General features: G+C 47.5%; 1 protein-coding gene across 2 annotated transcripts in view; it reads left to right on the forward strand.

Moving 5' to 3' along the window:
• The window catches only part of COBL (cordon-bleu WH2 repeat protein), a 952910-nt gene that overhangs the window by 223702 nt on the left and 707400 nt on the right, over nt 1–21808 (forward strand). The gene's annotated exons all lie outside the window — the stretch shown is intronic.

A 21808-nucleotide genomic window follows, 5' to 3' on the forward strand; every position in this document is an offset into this window, starting at 1 on the left:
AGAAAGACGGAGGGCTGAGACCATGTATTGACTATCGTGGTCTAAATGATGTCACCATTAAGAATAAGTATCCTTTGCCACTCATTACGGAGCTTTTTGATAGAGTTCGCCGAGCCCGAGTTTTCACCAAGCTTGATTTAAGGGGAGCTTATAATTTGATACGTATCCGACAAGGGGACGAATGGAAGACGGCCTTCAATACCAGGGACGGGCATTACGAGTATCTGGTAATTCCGTTTGGCCTCAGCAACACCCCTGCCATCTTCCAGGGATTCATTAATGAAGTCTTTCGGGATATGCTATACCTAAGTGTAGTGGTATATTTGGATGACATTCTGATATTTTCTAAAAATCTCACAGAACACAGAATACAGGTCAAGGAGGTACTTCTTCGATTGCGAGAGAATCATCTTTATGGCAAGATTTCCAAATGTACTTTTGAGGTTCCTTCTATTCCATTTCTTGGTTACATCATTTCGGGCACGGAGCTTCGTATGGATCCAGAGAAACTCACTGCCATCCAGGACTGGACTGTTACACACACCAGTGCTAACAGGAGTATACCGGTGTATGAACAGAGAGGGAAGCGAAGCAAACGAACTCACAGACAGTATAACATAACATACACAGGAGGTGATGGAATAACTAATAAACACAAAGTGAACGGAGAAGCCCAAAGGCTCAGGAATTGGGTGTCTCCCTAGTGTCAGGAATGCTCAGATGGAATAGAGCGGACAATGAAGCGAGGTGTAGTGATTTAACATGTGGAGCACCTGAAATGATGTTGCTAAGAGCAACAGAAAAAACCCCAAAGGGTTACCAACGGGTGTGGGAATAAACTCCTTGGTCAGAGATAGAAATATAGACACAAGGAGAGTATCCACAATCCTAACCCTTACTTGCAGGGCACAGGTTCAGCTTACTGCCACTAAACTGACACCTGGACGCCCTGCACAGTGAGGGAGGATTAAGCAAGCAGGTCTGAGAGTATTCACCAAGGTGATGGCGGAGTTGATGGTCCTCCGTCAAAAAAGGAGCCAATATAATTCCTTATCTGGACGATCTCCTGATAAAGGCGAGATCCAGGGAGCAGTTGCTACAGAACATCACACTCTCCCTGTCCATACTCCAACAACACGGTTGGATCATACATTTTTGCAAAGTCACAGTTGGAACCGACGACAAGATTGTCTTTTCTCTGGATGATTCTGGACACAAAAGTTCAGAGAGTATTTCTTCCGGTGGAAAAGGCTCTGGAAATCCAGAAAATGGTAAAACAGATATTGAAACCATCAAGTGTGTCGATCCATCAGTTGTTGGGGAAAATGGTGGCGGCCTACGAGGACATACAGTTTGGCAGGTTCCATGCCAGAGTATTCCAGTGGGACCTGTTGGACAAGTGGTCGGGATCCCACCTACACATGCACCGGATGATAGTCCTGTCGTCAAAAGCCAGGATTTCGCTCCTGTGGTGGCTACACAGTTTGCACCTACTAGAGGGACGCAGGTTCGGGATTCAGGACTGGGTCCTGGTAACCACGGGCGCAAGTCTCCGAGGCTGGGGAGCTGTCACTCAGGGGGAAAGCTTCCAAGGAAAATGGTCAAGTCAGGAAGCCTGCCTTCACATAAACGTGCTGGAATTGAGAGCCATTTACAATGGCCTTCAACAAGCGGTACATCTTCTTCAAGATCATCCCGTGCAGATCCAGTCGGACAATGTAACAGTAGTCGCGTACATAAACAGGCAGGGCGGAACGAAAAGCAGAGCGGCAATGGCAGAGGTGACGAAGATCCTCCTCTGGGCAGAAAGACATGTAAAGGCTCTGTCGGCAATTTTCATTCCGGGAGTAGACAACTGGGAAGCATACTTCCTCAGCAGACACAATCTCCATCCAGGAGAGTGGGGCCTCCACCAAGAAGTCTTTGCAGAGGTGACAAGTCTTTGGGGAGTTCCTCAAGTAGACATGATGGCATCTCGTCTCAACAAGAAGCTTCAGAAATATTGTTCCAGGTCGAAAGACCCTCAAGCAATAGCAGTGGATGCTCTAGTGACCCAGTGGGTATTCCGGTCAGTGTATGTCTTCCCTCCACTTCCGCTGATCCCAAAAGTTCTCAGGATCATAAGAAGAACAAGAGTACGAGCAATCTTCATTGCCCCAGACTGGCCAAGGAGGGCTTGGTATCCAGATCTTCAGGAGTTGCTCATAAAAGATCCTTGGCCTCTTCCTCTTCGCGAGGACCTGCTGCTGCAGGAGCCGTGCGTGTATCAAGACTTACCGTGGCTACGTTTGATGGCATGGCTGTTGAGTGCCGGTTCCTAGCCTGAAAGGGTAATCCAAAGGAAGTAATTCCCACACTTATTCAGGCCAGGAAAGGAGTAACGTCGAAACATTACCACCGTATTTGGAGAAAATATGTGTCTTGGTGTGAATGCAAGAAGGCTCTTATGGAAGAGTTTCAGTTGGGACGTTTTCTTCATTTTCTGCAGGCTGGTGTGGAGGCGGGCCTTCGATTGAGGTCCAGATTTCGTCCTTGTCAATTTTCTTCCAAAAACAATTGCCCGCTCTTCCAGAGGTTCAGACCTTCGTGAAAGGGGTTCTGCACATCCAGCCTCCATTTGTGCCTCCAGTGGCACCATGGGACCTTAATGTGGTGTTGCAATTCCTTCAATCGGATTGGTTTGAGCCTCTACAAGAGATAGAGTTGAAGTTTCTCACTTGGAAAATGGTGTTGCTTTTGGCATTGGCATCCGCAAGGCGGGTGTCTGAATTGGGGGCCTTGTCTCACAAGAGCCCTTACCTGGTCTTCCATGAAGATAGGGCAGAGTTGAGAACTCGCCAGCATTTTCTTCCAAAGGTGGTTTCATCTTTCCACATAAACCAACCTATTGTGGTGCCAGTAGTTACTGACACGTTCACTGAGTCAAAGTCTCTAGATGTGGTTAGAGCTTTGAAGATTTATGTCACTAGAACAGCTAGGATTCGGAAAACAGAGGCTCTGTTTGTCCTGTATGCTCCCAACAGGATTGGGTGTCCTGCTTCCAAGCAGACTATTGCGCGCTGGATCAGAGGTACGATTCAGCATGCACATTCTATGGCTGGATTGCCGTTACCTACGTTGGTGAAGGCCCATTCTACTAGGACGGTGGGCTCATCCTGGGCGGCTGCCTGGTGGGTCTCAGCATTACAACTTTGCCGAGCAGCTACTTGGTCAGGGTCAAACACATTTGCTAAGTTCTACAAGTTTGACACCTTGGCCGATGATGACTTCAAGTTCGGTCAATCGGTGCTGCAGGGTCATCCGCACTCTCCCGCCCATACTGGAGCTTTGGTATAAACCCGATGGTCATGAAGTGGACCCCAGCATCCTCTAGGACGTATGAGAAAATAGGATTTTGATACCTACCAGTAAATCCTTTTCTCCTAGTCCGTAGAGAATGCTGGGCGCCCGTCCCAGTGCGTACTTTACCTGCAGTTTTTTGTTCATTAGAATTACACATGTTGTGTTATATTGGTTTCAGCATGTTGCTGTAATTGGTTCATGCCTGTTGGCGTGTGTTATGTTGAATGCCATATTGTGCGGCATGGTTGAGGTGTGAGCTGGTATGTATCTCACCACTAGTATTAAAGTAAATCCTTTCCTCAAAATGTCCGTCTCCCTGGGCACAGTTCCTATTACTGAGGTCTGGAGGAGGGGCATAGAGGGAGGAGCCAGTTCACACCCATTGAAAAGTCTTGAGAGTGCCCATGGCTCCTGTGGAACCGTCTATACCCCATGGTCATGAAGTGGACCCCAGCATCCTCCACGGACTAGGAGAAAAGGATTTACCGGTAGGTATCAAAATCCTATTTGCCTCCGCTCTGCGATCCTTTCGTTCGCACTTCTGCTAAGCTAAAATACACTCCCAGTGGGAGGCGGCATAGCGTTTGCACGGCTGCTAAAAACTGCTAGCGAGCGAACAACTCGGAATGACCACCATTGTCTTGAACTGTAAGTGCCGTTTTCTTGTTTGCTCATTTGATTATGTACTGTGTAATGGGCGCTGCAGATCCCTCCTTGTGGTGCCATCTAAATAAAGGATGATAATAATAATAATAATAATAATAATAATAACAAGTTACTATTATAATGGAATGCTGAAAAAAAAAAGGAAGCAGTCAATTGATCGAATCAAGAAACAAACCAGATACAAAGGAACAGGGCACAAATAGATTATTGTAATAGGAAGGAGAAAGAGAGAATGAAAAAGAGGTCTAGATCGGGATGCGGGGAAATGGGTAAAAGGGTTGATAGGGGACCAATATATAACATTTTAAAAGTTTGAATGTAATATCAATTGGTCAGATTGTGACTAGAATTTTGAAAGTGTTAGACAGTAGAACAGGCACAAAACTGAATATATACAAGGAATTATTTATTACTTGTTAGACAAATAGTATTTTACTTTTGTTTTCAATAATCATAATTTATATTTATTTTTCTGTTTTCTAATTGCTGTTACTATAATTGCTGGTCTCCTGTACTTGGAGTATACTGCTAGATTACACACTGTTCCAGATGCAATCACACCCGCAACTATAAACTAATCTGTCAAGGGACTGAAGCCCTCTGATTCATAGCAAAACCATCTGAAATCTTTCATCGCACCACTATGTGCAGCTAATAAAGTACAGCCCAGTATTATTTCAGCGTAAACTGAAACCAGCTATTCAAAGAATGTTTTATAAGCAGCATACATACCTACATGACCATAAGACACATATCAAATTAACTGGGGCGTTACATATTTTTACTGTTTTTTATATTTGCAGTGTCAATTATTATTATTATTATTATTATTATTATGAGTATGAGTATTGGCATAAGTTGATTGGCTACAGTGGAGTTATTCAATTTAATACCAGTTAGGAAGGCAGTGCTGGATTAAGCCTTTGGGGGATTCAGGGCACTTAAACAGGGGGGCCCACACTCAGGCCCGGCGCTACCCGCTCAGCGAAGGGATGCAGTGCAGAGAGGCGCTGGGACGGAGAGGAGCTGTCCCTGCTCTGCATCCCCTCTCTGCTGCTGCGCCGTCCTGTCCCCCCTGCTGCTGCCAGCTGCTGTGCCTGTCACTGTATGACAGGCACTGGCAGCGGCGCCGGCAGCATGCAAAGCCTACTCCCCTCCCCTCATCTGAGTGACAGCGCTGTGGCTGTGTATGGATCAGAGGAGGGAGCGGAAGGGGGCGGAGCTACACTGACCGAAAGGGGGCGGAGCTACACGGACCAGGATGCTGTACAGAGGGAGATTACAACGGCAACCAGCCAGACTTAGGTAAGTGGAGGGTAAGAGAGAAATGTATGTATGTATGTATGTATGTATGTATGTGTGTGTATGGTGGGAGTGTGTAAGGTGGGAGTGTGTATGGTGGGAGTGTGTATGGTGGGAGTGTGTATAGTGGGGGTGTCTGTGTGCGCGCGCATTATGGACGCTACTACTGGGGGGGCATTACATGTAAGGACGCTACTACTGGCGGGAGCATTACGTATAAGGACGCTACTACTGGGGGGGTATTACGTATAAGGACGCTACTTCTGGGGGGGCATTACATGTAAGGACGCTACTACTACTGGGGGGGGCATTGCGTATAATGACACTACTACTACTAGGGGGGCATTACGTATAAGGACGCGTCTACTACTGGGGGTGCACTACGTATAAGGACGCTACTACTACTATGGGTGCATTATGTATAAGGATGCTACTACTACTGGGGGGGCATTATGCATAAGGATGCTATTACTACTGGGGGGGCATTATGCATAAGGATGCTACTACTACTGGGAGGGGCATTATGTATATGGATGCTACTACTACTGGGGGGGGGGGCATTATGTATGGGGATGCTACTACTACTGGGGGGGGGATTATGTATAAGGATGCTACTACTACTGGGGGGTGCATTATGTATAAGGATGCTACTACTCCGGGGGTGCATTACATATAAGGACGCTGCTACTACGGGTGGGGCATTATGTATAAGTTGAATAATCAACTTATCCTCCGGCCATCCCCCTCTTGTCAGCTTTGCCCGGAGCACATACAGCAGTGGTGCCGACGCCATTACTCAGGACAGCGGTCACCAACAGGAGTCATCTGAGCTTCACTGAGAGGTGCTGCTGCGTCCCCCGGGATGTGGCTGGTGACACTGTGACTGCAGCAACAGAGGGTGCAGCGCCACTGTGCTGTAGTGAGAGAACAGCAGTTGCAACAGAAATCCTAAACAGCTGATCTTGTCACTGGTGGTGCACGGCTAACAGAGGAAGTGCACAGTACTTTACTAGAGCTACACAGTGCAGCAGTGCTCTCTCCCCCCCCTCCTTCCTTAATCCTCCTGCGCCCCCTGCCTCCCCTTAATCCAGATCTGTAGACAGGGACAGACGACAGATAGGAATTTCTTGAAAACCTTCTTTATTCACTTTTAAGTGACTGTTGTAAAACTATGCAAATTGAGTGAAGTGCATAGTATCATATTCACTTTAGCTACTTTAATGTGATTATATTAGATTCATGTAAGGCTCTATTTGCAGATTTATTTAACTACTTAAATCCTTAGGTGTGGTGCAGGGTCTGAACAGTTAATTGTAGATGCACACTTTAGCTGGGTACACACTTAGCGATATATTGTATGATATATCATTCTGACATGGATCTGAACTATATTGTACGGATTGTATAGTGTGTACGGCTGCTCGCACATGCATGGCGGTCAATAATCCCATCTTCCCAGCTGATGGGACGATGTAATAAACAATGGCATGCAGTATAGTTGTTACATCACGTCGCACCTCGGCTGGGGAAAACATAGTGTAGTGTGTACCCAGCTTTACCCCATCCATCCGGACAAAGTACAGACCTGCACTCACATGTCGGACTTTTGACCCTATCAGACTTTTGACTGTCAACCATTTGACTGTCGGACTTTTGAACATGTCGGACTTTTGACCATGTCAGACTTTTGACTGTCGACAATATGGTATCGATCTAATGACTGTCTATCTTTTAACTGTCTGTCTATCAACTGCCACCCCCAAAACTAGGGGTGTGTATGTGGTGCTGTCACACAGAGCGCATGGCTCAGTGGGCATCAGCGTTGCTGCCCCATGGTACTTGCATATCATGCCTGAAACAACACATCAGCGCTGCCGGAGCATCCTCTGGTCGCTCTAGACATTCACCCTGCAGTCTATATAACCCCCTGGAGCATCCTGAGGATGCTCCGTACAGTGCTGTTCCACGTGTGGTACCATCCCCTCATCATGACATCATGCGCCAAGGGGTCTGGCTGGCACAGGGTGCAATAGAGCTCTGTTATGGTTCTGTTAAAGACGAAAAGTAGCTATGGTTTTATCTGAGAGGATACTCTGAGGACATTATGGGCCAAATTCAATTGGATGTAGCAATTTATCGCGCAGTGGGGTTAATTCCAAGTTGATCGCAGCAGGAATTTAGTTAGCAATTGGGCAAAACCATGTGCACTGCAGGGGAGGCAGATTTAACATGTGCAGAGAGAGTTAGATTTGGGTGGGTTATTTTATTTCTGTGCAGGGTAAATACTGTCTGCTTTATTTTTACACTGCAGATTGAACACACCCCACCCAAATCTAACTCTCCCTGCACATGTTAAATCTGCCGCCCCTGCAGTGCACATGGTTTTGCTAAATTCCTGCTGCAATCAACTTGGAATTACCCCCAGTGAGCGTTATATTCGCTGCACTGCGATCAGGTCAGAACTGCGCATGCGTATGCACCGCAATGCGCTGGCGTGATGTACGTCTACAAAGCGGATCGTTGCTGGGCAATGGATTGTATGAAGTATCCATTCGCACAGCCGAGTGCAAGGTGATTGACAGGAAGAAGGCATTTCTGGGTGTCAACTGACCGTTTTCTGGGAGTGGCAGGAAAAACGCAGGCGTGTCCAAGCATTTGCAGGGCGCGTGTCTGACGTCAATTCTGGGCCAGAACAGGCTGAAGTGATCGCAAGGACTGAGTAACTTCTGAGCTACTCAGAAACTGCGTTGTACTGCTCGGCTGCACATGTGATCACACACTTGCAAAGCTAAAATACACTCCCCTATAGGCGGCGACTATGTGATCGCAGTGCTGTAAAAAATAGATAGCGAGCGCTCAGGTCTGAATGACCTCCACAGTTCCACGTCACCCACGATCAGGACATTTAACGCAGATTTCTGTTTGAGCCTCCTCAGGCTAAAACAGAAATTTGCATTAACTGCAGCCTGAAGTGTGGGAGAGATCGAGAACTTGCCATTAAACACAAGGAGGAAAATTGTATACAGGTAGTTGACATAGACACTGATTCAACATTTTTGTACAATTACTCTCCTAAATAATGTACATTCATTACATGCCAATGCTATTGGCCAAATCCCTTGTAAAAGACTAGTGGCTAGCATTATTTACCAGCTCTCCTAAATAATGTACATTCATTACATGCCAAATCCCTTGTAAAAGGCTAGTGGCTAGCATTATTTCTTATACGTCCTAGAGGATGCTGGGGTCACCATAAGAACCATGGGGTATAGACGGGATCCGCAGGAGACATGGGCACTTTAAGACTTTGAAAGGGGTGTGAATTGGCTCCTCCCTCTATGCCCCTCCTCCAGACTCCAGTTTAGAATTGTGCCCAGTGAGACTGGATGCACTCTGAGGAGCTCTACTGAGTTTCTCGGAAAAGACTTATGTTAGGTTTTTTATTTTCAGGAAAAGACTTATGTTAGGTTTTTTATTTTCAGGGAGAACTGCTGGCAACAGTTTCCCTGCTTCGTGGGACTTAGGGGAGAGAAGTATGACCTACTTCTAGTGAGTTTAAAGGCTCGCTTCTTGGCTACAGGACACCATTAGCTCCTGAGGGTTTGATCGCTAGGTACGCCTAGATGCTCGCTCCCAGATCCGGCCGTCACCCCCCCTACAGAGCCAGAAGTCAGAAGACAGGTGAGTAGAAGAAGCAAAGAAGAGTTCAGTGACGGCATTATCAGGTACCATGCTCCCACACACTCTAAATAGACTGGCAAGAGGGGACATAGGTGCAGAGGCACTGTCCTAACCCCCGCCAGTATAAATATTTAGTTTAAAAAAGCGGGACTGAAGCGCGCCATTGCGGGGGCGGAGCTTAGTCCTCTCAGCTCACACAGCTCAGCACCAATTTCTCTAAACAGGCTGCAGAGACGCTGGTCCTTCCTCACACTGCTGCATAAGTATTAGGGTGAAAAACGGGGGGGGGGGGGGCACAGTAATTTTGGTGCAATATATAGTTATTATAAAAGCGCTGCAGGTCTGGGGCATTGTTTAGTGTTTCAGAACCGTTGATGAAGCGCGGGGTTGTGAGCTGGCAAACTCCCTCTGTGTCTCTTTGAAAGACTTTACTGTGGGTCTGTCCCCTATATGCCCAGTGTGTCTGTGAGTATTGGGTACACGTGTGTCGGCATGTCTGAGGCGGAGTGCTCTTCCCAGGAGGAGACTGTGTTAGGGACACAGACGGCTGCGGGAGTGACTCCTGATTGGGTAAATGTGTTGAATGCTTTGAATGCTAATGTGGCTCTTATTAATAAGAGATTGGATAAATCTGAGTCTCAGAACCAGGCATGGAAGAAATCTGTGGACGGACTCTGACTCCAGTGTCGACTATATTGATGCCAGATTAGATCCGAAATTGGTAAATGTGTTTAATGCTTTGAATGCTAATGTGGCTCTTATTAATAAGAGATTGGATAAATCTGAGTCTCAGAACCAGGCATGGAAGAAATCTGTGGAGGATGTGTTGTTGCAAGTCCAGACCCCTTCGGGGTCACAAAAAAAAATCGTTTGACCAGTTGGCAGACACGGATACCGACACGGACTCTGACTCCAGTGTCGACTATAGTGATGCCAGATTAGATCCAAAATTGGCAAAGGGCATTCGGTACATGATTATGGCGATAAAAGATGTATTACATATATCGGAGGACCCTACTGTTCCTGAGAAAATGGTCTGTATGTATAAGGGAAAGAAGCCTGAGGTAACGTTTCCTCCCTTTCATGAACTGAACACTCTATTTGAAAAGGTTTGGGAAAGTCCTGACAAAAAGTTTCAGATTCCCAAAAGGATTCCGGTGGCATACCCGTTTCCCTCTGGGGATAGGGAAAAGTGGGAGTCACCCCCTATTGTGGACAAGGCTCTTTCACCGCTGTCCAAAAAGGTGGCTCTTCCGTCCCCTGACACGGCAGCCCTTAAGGATCCTGCGGATCGTAGGCAGGAAAATACACTGAAATCCATTTATGTCACCACAGGTACGCTGCTCAGGCCAGCCATTGCATCTGCGTGGGTGAGTAGTGCTATTGAGAAGTGGGCAGATAACTTGTCATCTGATATAGATACCCTAGATAGGGATAACGTTCTCTTGACACTAAGTCATATCAGGGACGCTGCAGCATACCTAAAGGAAGCTGCGAGGGATATTGGCCTTTTGGGATCAAAGGCCAAAGCCATGGCGGTGTCAGCGAGGAGAGCATTGTGGATTCATCAATGGAATGCTGATGCTGAGTCTCTACCGTACAAAGGTGGTGTCTTGATTGGTGACGGCCTCGCTGATTTGGTGTCTACGGCTACCGCAGGTAAGTCATAATTTTTACCTTATGTTCCTGCACAACAAAAGAAAACACACCACTATCAGATGCAGTACTTTCGGCCCAATAAATACAGGAAAGGCCGGGGTTCTTCCTTCCTTGCTACTAGAGGAAGGGGAAAGGGTAAAAGATCTCCGGCCGTGGCAGGTTCCCAGGAACAGAAGTCCTCCCCGGCTTCTGCCAAATCCACCGCATGACGCTGGGACTCCTCTGTGGGAGTCCACACCGGTGGGGGCACGTCTCAAACTCTTCAGTCAATTCTGGATTCGTTCGGACCTGGACCCATGGGTTGTAGAAATAGTGTCCCAGGGGTACAAACTAGAGTTTCAAGACGTTCCCCCTCGCCGATTTTTCAAATCGGCCTTACCAGCTTCTCTTCCAGAAACGGAGGTAGTATGCGACACAATACAAAAGTTGTGTCAAAATCAGGTCATTGTCAGGGTTCCCCCGTCACAACAGGGAGAAGGCTTTTATTCGAGCCTGTTCATGGTCCCGAAGCCGGACGGCTCGGTCAGACCAATCCTGAACCTGAAATCTCTCAATTTCTACCTAAGAAAATTCAAATTCAAGATGGAATCTCTCCAGGCAGTGGAGGAAGGGGATTTTATGGTGTCGGTAGACATAAAGGATGCCTATTTACATATTCCCATTTATCCTCCGCATCAGGCTTACCTGAGGTTTGCAGTTCAGGATTGTCATTACCAGTTTCAGACGTTGCCGTTTGGTCTGTGCACGGCTCCGAGGGTTTTCACCAAAGTCATGGTGGAAAAGATGGTTCTCCTGCGTAAGCAAGGAGTCACAATTATCCCGTACTTGCATGATCTCCTGATAAAGGTGAGATCCAGGGACCAGCTACTGCAGAACGTTACGCTCTCCCTGACGGTTCTGCAACAACATGGTTGGCTCCTAAACTTGCCGAAATCACAGACGACGCGGCTGTCGTTTCTGGGAATGATTCTGGACACAGAATTACAGAGAGTTTTTCTTCCAGTGGAAAAGGCTCTGGAAATCCAGAACCTGGTCAAACAAATTCTGAAACCAGCGAGAGTGTAAATCCATCAATGCACTTGGTTGCTGGGGAAAATAGTGGCGGCCTACGAGGCCATTCAGTTTGGCAGATTCCATGCCAGAGTGTTTCAGTGGGACCTGTTGGACAAGTGGTCCGGATCCCACCTGCACATGCACCAAAGAATAATCCTGTCTTCCAAGACCAGAATCTCACTCCTGTGGTGGCTACACAGCTCTCGTCTCCTAGAGGGGCGCAGGTTCGGGATCCAGGACTGGATCCTAGTAACCACAGATGCAAGTCTCCGAGGCTGGGGGGCAGTCACACAGGGGGAAAACTTCCAGGGAAGATGGTCAAGACAGGAAACTTGTCTACACATAAACGTTCTGGAGCTAAGGGCCATTTACAACGGCCTTCTTCAAGTGGAACGTCTGCTTCACAATCTGCCTGTATTGATTCAGTCGGACAATATAACAGCAGTTGCGTACATAAACCGCCAGGGCGGAACAAAAAGAGCGGCAATGGCAGAGGCCACGAAGGTTCTCCGCTGGGCGGAAAGACATACAAGTGCCCTGTCAGCGGTCTTCATTCCAGGAGTGGACAACTGGGAAGCAGACTTCCTCAGCAGACACGATCTCCATCCAGGAGAGTGGGGTCTTCATCAAGGGGTTTTCACAGAAGTGACAGGTCTTTGGGGAATTCCTCAAATAGACATGATGGCGTCTCGTCTCAACAAGAAACTTTGGAGATATTGTTCCAGGTCGAGGGACCCTCAAGCAATAGCAGTGGACGTCCTAGTGACACCTTGGGTGTTTCAGTCAGTGTATGTATTCCCTCCACTTCCTCTCATTCCAAAAGTGCTAAAGATCATAAGAAGAACAAAGGTTCAGGCGATCCTCATTGTTCCAGACTGGCCAAGGAGGGCTTGGTATCCAGATCTTCAGGAATTACTCATAGGAGATCCCTGGCCTCTCCCTCTACGAGAGGATCTGTTACAGCAGGGGCCGTGCGTGTATCAAGACTTACCGCGGCTGCGTTTGACGGCTTGGCGGTTGAATGCTAGATCGTAGCTTGAAAGGGTATTCCAAGTGAAGTCATTACCACACTTATTCAGGCTAGAAAAGGGGTAATGTCTAAACATTACCACCGTATTTGGAGAAAATATGTGTCTTGGTGTGAATCCAAGAAGGCTCCTACGGAAGAATTTCAGTTAGGACGTTTTCTCCATTTCCTACAAGCAGGTGTGGATGCGGGCTTAAAGTTGGGCTCAATTAAAGTTCAAATTTCAGCCTTATTGGTTTTCTTTCAAAAAAAATTGGCCTCCCTTCCAGAAGTTCAGACTTTCGTGAAAGGCGTGTTGCACATCCAGCCTCCATTTGTGCCCCCAGTGGCACCATGGGATCTTAACGTGGTGTTGCCATCCTTCAATCACATTGGTTTGAACCTTTACAGAAGGTGGAGTTGAAATTCGTCACTTGGAAAGTGGTCATGCTGTTGGCCTTGGCATCCACAAGGCGGGTATCGGAGTTAGCGGCTTTGTCTCACAAGAGCCCTTATTTGATCTTCCATGAAGATAGAGCAGAGTTGAGGACTCGTCAACAATTTCTGCCGAAGGTGGTTTCATCGTTCCACATGAACCAACCTATTGTGGTGCCTGTGGCTACTGACGCCTTAGTGGAGTCGAAGTCTCTCGATGTGGTCAGAGCTTTAAATATCAATGTCGCCGGGACGGCTCAGCTTAGGAAAACGGAGGCTCTGTTTGTCCTGTATGATCCCAACAAGATTGGGGCTCCTGCTTCCAAGCAGACTATTGCACGCTGGATCTGTGCTACGATTCAGCAGGCTCATTCTACGGCTGGATTGCCGTTACCAAAATCGGTGAAGGCCCATTCTACCAGAAAGGTGGGCGCGTCCTGGGCGGCTGCCCGTGGGGTCTCGGCGTTACAACTTTGCCGAGCAGCTACTTGGTCGGGTTCAAACACTTTTGCAAAGTTTTACAAGTTTGATACCCTGGCTGATGATGACCTCAAGTTTGGTCAATCGGTGCTGCAGAGTCATCCGCACTCTCCCGCCCGTTCTAGAGCTTTGGTATAACCCCATGGTTCTTATGGTGACCCCAGCATCCTCTAGGACGTATGAGAAAATAGGATTTTAATACCTACCGGTAAATCCTTTTCTCTTAGTCCGTAGATGATGCTGGGCGCCCGTCCCAGTGCGTACTGTATCTGCAGTTATTAGTTCTGGTTACACACAGGTTGTGTTTCGTTTATAATCAGCCAGTTGCTGACATTGTTCATGCTGGTGACTAGAATTCTGTTGAATGCCATGTTGTACGGCATGTTTGAGGTGTGAGCGGGTATGTGTCCCACCGAAATGTCCGTCTCCCTGGGCACAGTTCCTATAACTGGAGTCTGGAGGAGGGGCATAGAGGGAGGAGCCAGTTCACACCCCTTTCAAAGTCTTAAAGTGCCCATGTCTCCTGCGGATCTCGTCTATACCCCATGGTTCTTATGGTGACCCCAGCATCCTCTACGGACTAAGAGAAAAGGATTTACCGGTAGGTATTAAAATCCTATTTTACCAGCGAGGTTTGGTATGCATAATACGATGATAGCGTTATGGTTTATGCCTAATTATAGATTCTATATTGATTTTATATGCGTTCTACAGTAATACACAAAGGGTATATTCATTTAGGGTCGAAAACTGCCGTCTGTCGAAAAGACTGCAGTTTTCTACTTTTTAAGGTCGATTACTGATTCGACCTATTCAGTCCCATCAGTTTTTATTCAACAAGTCGCGGAATTCGACTTGCCGAATAGTACGTGAATCGGCGGTATAGCTGCCGATACACGTACTTTTGAGTGAAACGGGGCCAAATTCGACAGGATTTGGCCTCGCTTCCGACCATCTCAGTCCGACATAAAAAAAATGTCTGACTGAGATGTGGGACCCAGAGGAGGAGGTGGGGGAGCCGTGGGGAGATGGGGGACAGCCGCTGGCATACAGGGGAGAGAAGGTAAAAACAATTCAGCGCTCAGAACTAGTTAAATGTATAGTGGAAAATTTATTAAGAACATAGGTCGTCAATTTCATACATATTAATATATAATTACTGTTGCAACAGATAATAAAAATATAATAAAGGTACCACAATTAAAAAATAGGGCCAAAATCAACACTGCTAAGTTTTGAGAAAATTCTTGAAATGCTGGGTGTATAGCAAGAAGCCTTATCCTAGGGAGATTTTTGTACAGTGTTACCAGTTCACTGTAGTGAGTCCTCCAGTCGGTTAGCACTCCGTAAAAAAGGAGATCCTCTCACTTGTTTCAGTTGTCCCGTGCTGGTACTAGTAAGGGAATTGAACCATGGCAAGGTCCTGATGTAGTTGTCTTCCCAAAAATTGTCCCTTAGGGATCACCGTTCCCAGTAATCGGGTAGCAGGCGAATCTTGTAGTATGAAGGTACCAGTCTTATCACCAACGCGTTTCACTGCTGGCGCAGCTTTTCAAGGTGTAGATGCAGTGTACATAAAGCCCTTTTATAGCAGTGTTGATCATTATGCCCCGCAGGTGTGCAATAATTAATCAATTGAATAAGTTATCAAATTTAACCACTAATCTAGTTTTCTCTAACGTCCTAAGTGGATGCTGGGGACTCCGTAAGGACCATGGGGAATAGCGGCTCCGCAGGAGACTGGGCACATCTAAAGAAAGCTTTAGGACTAACTGGTGTGCACTGGCTCCTCCCCCTATGACCCTCCTCCAAGCCTCAGTTAGAGTTCTGTGCCTGACGAGAAGGGTGCACACTAGGGGCTCTCCTGAGCTTCTTAGTGAAAGTTTTAGTTTAGGTTTGTTATTTTCAGTGAGACCTGCTGGCAACAGGCTCACTGCATCGAGGGACTAAGGGGAGAAGAAGCGAACTCACCTGCGTGCAGAGTGGATTGGGCTTCTTGGCTACTGGACATTAGCTCCAGAGGGACGATCACAGGTTCAGCCTGGATGGGTCCCGGAGCCGCGCCGCCGGCCCCCTTACAGAGCCAGAAGAGCGAAGAGGTCCGGAAAAATCGGCAGCAGAAGACGTTCCTGTCTACAATAAGGTAGCGCACAGCACTGCAGCTGTGCGCCATTGCTCTCAGCACACTTCATACTCCGGTCACTGAGGGTGCAGGGCGCTGGGGGGGGGCGCCCTGAGACGCAATAAAACATGATAAAAATACCTTACATGGCAAAAAATACATCACATATAGCTCCTGGGCTATATGGATGCATTTAACCCCTGCCAGAATATACAGAAAAACGGGTGATAAGGCCGCCGAAAAGGGGGCGGAGCCTATCTCCTCAGCACACTGGCGCCATTTTCCCTCACAGCTCAGTTGGAGGGAAGCTCCCTGGCTCTTCCCTGCAGTCACTACACTACAGAAAGGGTTAAAAAAAAGAGAGGGGGGCACTAATTAGGCGCAGTATTAAAACATACAGCAGCTATAAGGGGAAAAACACTTATATAAGGTTATCCCTGTATATATATATAGCGCTCTGGTGTGTGCTGGCATACTCTCCCTCTGTCTCCCCAAAGGGCTAGTGGGGTCCTGTCCTCTATCAGAGCATTCCCTGTGTGTGTGCTGTGTGTCGGTACGTTTGTGTCGACATGTATGAGGAGAAAAATGATGTGGAGACGGAGCAGAGTGTCTGTAACAGTGATGTCACCACCTAGGGGGTCGACACCTGAGTGGATGTACTGTTGAAAATTACGTGACAGTGTCAGCTCTATATAAAAAAACAGTGGTTGACATGAGACAGCCGGCTACTCAGCTTGTGCCTGTCCAGACGTCTCATGGGCCGTCAGGGGCTCTAAAGCGCCCGTTACCTCAGATGGCAGATACAGACGCCGACACGGATACTGACTCCTGTGTCGACGGTGAAGAGACAACCGTGATTTCCAGTAGGGCCACACGTTACATGATTGAGACAATGGAAAATGTTTTATACATTTCTGATAATACGAGTACCACCAAAAAGGGGTATTATGTTCGGTGAGGGAAAAACTACCTGTAGTTTTCCTGAATCTGAGAAATAAAATGAGGTGTGTGATGATGCGTGGGTTTCCCCCCGATAACAATTGATAATTTCTTAAAAAGTATTGGCTGTATACTCTTTCCCGCCAGAGGTTAGGGTGCGTTGGGAAACACCCCCTAGGGGGGATAAGGCGCTCACACGCTTGTAAGAACAAGGGCTCTACCCTCTCATGAGATGGCCGCCCTTAAGGATCCTGCTGATAGAAAGCAGGAGGGTATCCAAAAATGTATTCACACACATACTGGTGTTATACTGCGATCAGCAATCGCCTCAGCCTGGAGGTGCAGTGCTGGGTTGTCATGGTCGGATTCCCTGACTGGAAATATTGATATCCTAGATAAGGATAGTATATTATTGCCTATAGAGCATTTAAAAGATGCATTTCTATATATGCATGATGCACAGCGGAATATTTGCCGACTGGCATCAAGTATAAGTGCGTTGTCCAATTCTACCAGTAAAATGGTCAGGTGATGCGGATTCCAAACGGCATTTGGAAGTATTGCCTTTGAAAGGGGATATTTGGGGTCGGTCTTTTAGACCTTGTGGCCACGGCAACAACTGGGAAATCCACGTTTGTACCCCAGGTCGCCTCTCAAAATAAGACGCCGTATTATCAGGCGCAGTCCTTTGTTGGCAAGCGGACAAAAGGTTCCTCTTTTCTGCTCGTGACAGAGGGAGAGGAAAAAGGCTGAAGAGATTACCCAGTTCCCAGGAACAGAAATCCTTTCCCGCCTCTGCAAAAGCCCTCAGTATGACGCTAGGGCCTTACAAGCTCAGGCACGGTGGGAGCCCGTTCTCAATGAATTTCAGTGCGCAGTGGGCTCACTCGCAAATAGACCCCTGGATCCTTCAGGTAATATCTCAAGGGTACATATTGAAATTCGAGACGTCTCCCCCTCGCCGTTTCCAAAAGTCGGCTTTACCGACGTCTCCCTCTGACAGGGAGGCAGTTTTGGAAGCCATTCACAAGCTGTATTCCCGGCAGGTGATAATCAAGGTACCCCTCCTGCAACAGGGAACGGGGTATTATTCCACACTATTGTGGTACCGAAGCCAGACGGCCCGGTGAGACCGATTCTAAATCTAAAATCTAAAATCTTTGAACACTTACATACAGAGGTTCAAATTCAAGATTGAGTCACTCAGAGCAGTGAATTGCGAACCTGGAAGAAGGGGACTACATGATGTCTTGGGACATCAAGGATGCTTACCTTCATGTCAAAGTTTACCCTTCTCACCAAGGGTACCTCAGGTTATGGTACAGAACTGTCACTATCAGTTCAGACGCTGCCGTAGGGATGGTCCACGGCACCCCGGGTCTTTACCAAGGTAATGGCCGAAATGATATCCCTTCGAAGGAAGTGAATTTTAGTTATCCCTTCCTTGGACGATTCCCTGATAAGGGTAAGATCCAGGGAACAGTTGGAAGTCGGTGTAGCACTATCTCAGGTAGTGTTGCGGCAGCACGATTGGATTCTCAATATTCCAAAATCGCAGCTGGTTCCGACGACTTGTCTTCTGTTTCCTAGGGATGTTCCTGGACACAGTCCAGAAAAAAGGTGTTTCTCCCGGAAGAGAAAGCCAGGGAGTTATCCGAGCTAGTCAGGAACCTCCTAAAACCGAACCAAGTCTCAGTGCATCAATGCACAAGGGTTCTGGGTAAAAATGGTGGCTTCCTACGAAGCAATCCCATTCGTTAGATTCCACGCAAGAACTTTCCAGTGGAACCTACTGGACAAATGGTCCGGGTCGCATTTTCAGATGCATCAGCGGATAACCAAGGACAAGGGTATCCATCATGTGGTGGTTGCAGAGTGCTCATCTTCTAGAGGGCCGCAGATTCGGCATTCAGGACTGGGTCCTGGTGACCACGGATGCCAGCCTGCGAGGCTGGGGAGCAGTCACACAGGGAAGGAATATCCAGGGCTTAGGGTCAAGCCTGGATACATCACTTCACATAAATATCCTGAAGCTAAGGGCCATTTACAATGCTCTAAGCTTAGCAAGACCTCTGCTTCAAGGTCAGCCGGTGTTGATCCAGTCGGACAACATCATGGCAGTCACCCACGTAAACAGACAGGGTGGCACAAGAAGCAGGAGGGCAATGGCAGAATTCCGGGAGTGGACAACTGGGAAGCAGACTTCCTCAGCACGACCTCCACCCGGGAGAGTGGGGACTTCACCCAGAAGTCGTCCACATGATTAAAAAACTCGACAGGTATTGCGCCAGGTCAAGAGACCCTCAGGCAATAGTTGTAGACGCTCTGGTAACACCGTGGGTGTACCAGTCAGTGTGTGTGTTCCCTCCTCTGCCTCTCATACCCAAGGTACTGAGATTGATAAGATGGAGAGGAGAAAGCACTATATTCGTGGCTCCGGATTGGCCAAGAAGGACTTGGTAACCGGAACTTCAAGAGATGCTCACGGAGGATCCGTGGCCTCTACCTCTAAGAAGGGACCTGCTCCAGCAAGGACCCTGTCTGTTCCAAGACTTACCGCAGCTGCGTTTGACGGCATGGCGGTTGAACGCCGGATCCTGAAGGAAAAAAGGCTTTCCGGATCTGATCAAAGCCAGGAAGGATGTAACCGCAAAAACATTATCACCGCAATTGGTGAAAATATGTTGCGTGGTACGAGGCCAGTAAGGCCCGACGGAGGAAATTCAACTGGGTCGATTCCTACATTTCCTGCAAACAGGAGTGTCTATGGGCCTGAAATTGGGGTCCATTAAGGTTCAAATTTGCGGCCCTGTCAATTTTCTTCCAAAAAGAACTAGCTTCAGTCCCTGAAGTTCAGACGTTTGTAAAAGGGGTACTGCATATACAGCCTCCTTTTGTGCCTCCAGTGGCACTTTGGGATCTCAATGTAGTTTTGGGTTCCAAAAGTCACATTGGTTTGAACCACTTAAATCTGTGGAGTTAAAATATCTCACATGGAAAGTGGTCATGCTGTTGGCCCTGGCCTGGGCCAGGGCGCGTGTCAGAATTGGCGGCTTTATCCTGAAAAAGCCCTTATCTGATTTTCCATTCGGACAGGGCGGAATTGAGGACTCGTCCTCAGTGCCAGATTAAGGTCCAAATGGGCCTGGAGCTGAAATTTATGAAAGGCCTATTGTGTGCCCTGGCAGGAGGCATGACAATCGCTGCGGTGGGGGTGGTCTAAATAAGGGGTGTGGCCTGTACCATGGGTGTGGCTATCTCCATGGAGGTCATAGCTAGTGCCTACCTTCAACCACTTAATAGAGGAGCAGAGCAACAGACCCATACACACACATACATACGGTTGGCGATTCTCCATGATGCACAGGACAGCTACACAAATTCAAATGACATATAGGGGGTCATTCCGAGTTGTTCGCTCGTTATTTTTTTCTCGCAACGGAGCGATTAGTCGCTAATGCGCATGCGCAATGTCCGCAGTGCGACTGCGCCAAGTAAATTTGCTATGCAGTTAGGTATTTTACTCACGGCATTACGAGGTTTTTTCTTCGTTCTGGTGATCGTAGTGTGATTGACAGGAAGTGGGTGTTTCTGGGCGGAAACTGGCCGTTTTATGGGTGTGTGTGAAAAAACGCTACCGTTTCTGGGGGAAACGCGGGAGTGGCTGGAGAAACGGAGGAGTGTCTGGGCGAATGCTGGGTGTGTTTGTGACGTCAAACCAGGAACGAAACTGACTGAACTGATCGCAGATGCCGAGTAAGTGTGGAGCTACTCAGAAACTGCTAAGAAGTTTCTATTCGCAATTCTGCTAATCTTTCGTTCGCAATTTTGATAAGCTTAGATTCACTCCCAGTAGGCAGCGGCTTAGCGTGTGCAATGCTGCTAAAAGCAGCTTGCGAGCGAACAACTCGGAATGACCCCCATACTTCTCCAAAATACCAAGATTTAAGCAATTAAGTTTTAATATAACAATTTCTTAACAGACCAGTTTAAAAGGAAAACATTTTTTAAAGCGTGTAATGCACGCGACTTTATGCTCACTTTCTGGAGAATCACCCCACTGGTTGTCGAAGTGGGAATTTGAAGTGGGGGTATGGAATAGTGAAGGTTGTAATTATGTGTGCGCCTCGCTGTGGAAAAGAGGGTGTGGCCACTCAAAAGGGGCATGTCCATAAGTTTAGTGTACCATACCATATACCCCTTATACACATTACGCACCACAATAGTAGGCCCCTTATATTATCTAGTACTGGTGCCCCTTAAACATTATATCACACAGAATGAACCTAAATTCACATTATGCCACACCGTACGAGCCAAAATTTCCACGGAATGAGCCAAAATTCACATTATGCCACACTGAATGAGCCAAAATTTCCACGGAATGAGCCAAAATTCACATTATGCCACACAGTATGAGCCAAAATTCCCACGGAATGAGCCAAAATTCACATTATGCCACACAGTATGAGCCAAAACTCCCACGGAATGAGCCAAAATTCACATTATGCCACACGGAATGAGCCAAAATTCACAAAATGCCACACAGTATGATCCAAAATTCAGGGACAGGGAGATTGACAGAGAGATGGACAGGGAGAGTGACAACAAGGACAGAGAGAGTGACAGCAGTGAAAGAGAGAGTGACAGAGGGACAGAGAGGGGGACAGGGACAGTGACAGAGGGACAGAGAGAGTGACAGCAGTGACAGGGAGAGGGACAGGGACAGTGACAGAGGGACAGAGAGAGTGACAGCAGTGACAGGGAGAGTGACAGAGGGAAAGGGAGAATGACAGGAGGGACAGGGACAGTTACAGGAGGGACAGAGAGAGTGACAGCCGTGACAAAGATACTGACAGCAGTGACAGGGAGAGTGACAGAGGGACAGACAGAGTGACATCAGGGACAGAGTGACAGCAGTGACAGAGAAAGTGACAGAAGGACAGCGAGAGCGACAGCTGTGACAGAGAATGACCGCAGTGACAGAGAGAGTGACAGCAGTGACAGAGAGAGTGAAAGTGAGAGAGAGTGACAACAGTGACAGAGAAAGTGACAGCAGTGATAGAGTGACAGAGAGAGTGACAGTAGTGATAGAGAAAGTGACAGCAGTGACAGAGAAAGTG

Source organism: Pseudophryne corroboree, chromosome 5 (genome assembly GCF_028390025.1).
Source record: "Pseudophryne corroboree isolate aPseCor3 chromosome 5, aPseCor3.hap2, whole genome shotgun sequence".
Classification (NCBI taxonomy): Eukaryota; Metazoa; Chordata; class Amphibia; order Anura; family Myobatrachidae; genus Pseudophryne; species Pseudophryne corroboree.